General features: G+C 38.5%; 1 protein-coding gene across 3 annotated transcripts in view; it reads left to right on the top strand.

Annotated features, from left to right (window-relative positions):
- Positions 1 to 879: 879 nt before the first annotated feature.
- LOC128754896 (protein ELFN1-like) overlaps positions 880 to 1,010 on the top strand; it is a 92,582-nt gene continuing 92,451 nt past the window's right edge. For all 3 annotated transcript variants that reach the window (XM_053857861.1, XM_053857862.1, XM_053857860.1), the window contains exon 1: positions 880 to 1,010. This exon is cut by the window's right edge and continues 49 nt beyond it. The gene's annotated coding sequence lies outside the window, so the exon portion shown is untranslated.

Below are 1,010 nucleotides of genomic sequence, written 5' to 3'. Positions count from 1 at the left end.
TTGCAAAATAAAATAAAATAAAATAAAATAAAATAAAATAAAATAAAAAGGTTCAGAAAAAAATCTTTGTCAAAAAAAGATAATAGACTGTCATACAAATAAATTCATTTGAAATAAAAATAAAAATAAAAATAAAAATAAAAATAAAATTTTTTGGAAAGAGGTAAAATAAACTAAAATAGACAAAACATGTCTATAATAAATAAATAGCTTCAATTCTGGAAAAAGAAAAAGATATTACATTGGTATTATATTAGATCAAAGGTTTTAGTCAGAAAAAAAGCAATGACAAACTAAAATAGTTTCTGGCACATTACAGAAAAAGCAAATTAATAAAGAAACACTTGAGATTGAGTGATGTAAAAAGTGCTTGAAAAAACTAAATTAGGAAGCCATTTTGAGAAGTTATAAAATAATATGTCTAAGAAAGTCTGAATATATAGTGCTTTAAATGTTATGAAAATAATCTGGGGTCTGTAAAAGGAAAAGAAAGGGAGGTTGCAGAGCGATAAAAGTCTGTCACTATAGGAATGTGAGAACAGTGTTTGCGGAGAAAGAAGGTGAGTTAGTAAAGGGCAGAAGAAGAAAGTGAAGCATCACTATTGCCCTCACATGGCCTCCAGACTGGAAAGATCTCGCCTGCTTCTCTGCACCAGATGGTCTCACTCATCATGCACTGGAAGAAAGAAGCTGTTATCCAGCAAAATACAAAGGTATCTCGAGGATTCTTCAGCAGGAACATCTGGCTGGTTTCATTTCTGACAGAGGAACCGAAGTCCCGGTGAGAGAGAGAGAGAGAGAGAGAGGGAGGGAGAGAGAGGGAGGGAGGGAGGGAGGGAGCAGGGCAAGTCGATCCTGACGCAGTGTGAGAGCGGCAGAGAGGCAGACGGCAGAGAAGAAAGCTGGTGCGTCTCCACAGCTGACTGTGGATGTGCTGCCGCTCACCGCTCTGCACCGTGGCCGCAGCGAGGCTCGCGCTCGGGGACCCCCGCACCCCACCTCTGAGCTTT

Source organism: Synchiropus splendidus, chromosome 2 (assembly GCF_027744825.2).
Source record: "Synchiropus splendidus isolate RoL2022-P1 chromosome 2, RoL_Sspl_1.0, whole genome shotgun sequence".
Lineage (NCBI taxonomy): Eukaryota > Metazoa > Chordata > Actinopteri > Syngnathiformes > Callionymidae > Synchiropus > Synchiropus splendidus.
Note: the sequence above shows the minus strand (reverse complement) of the source record. Positions and strands in the feature narration are given on the sequence as shown.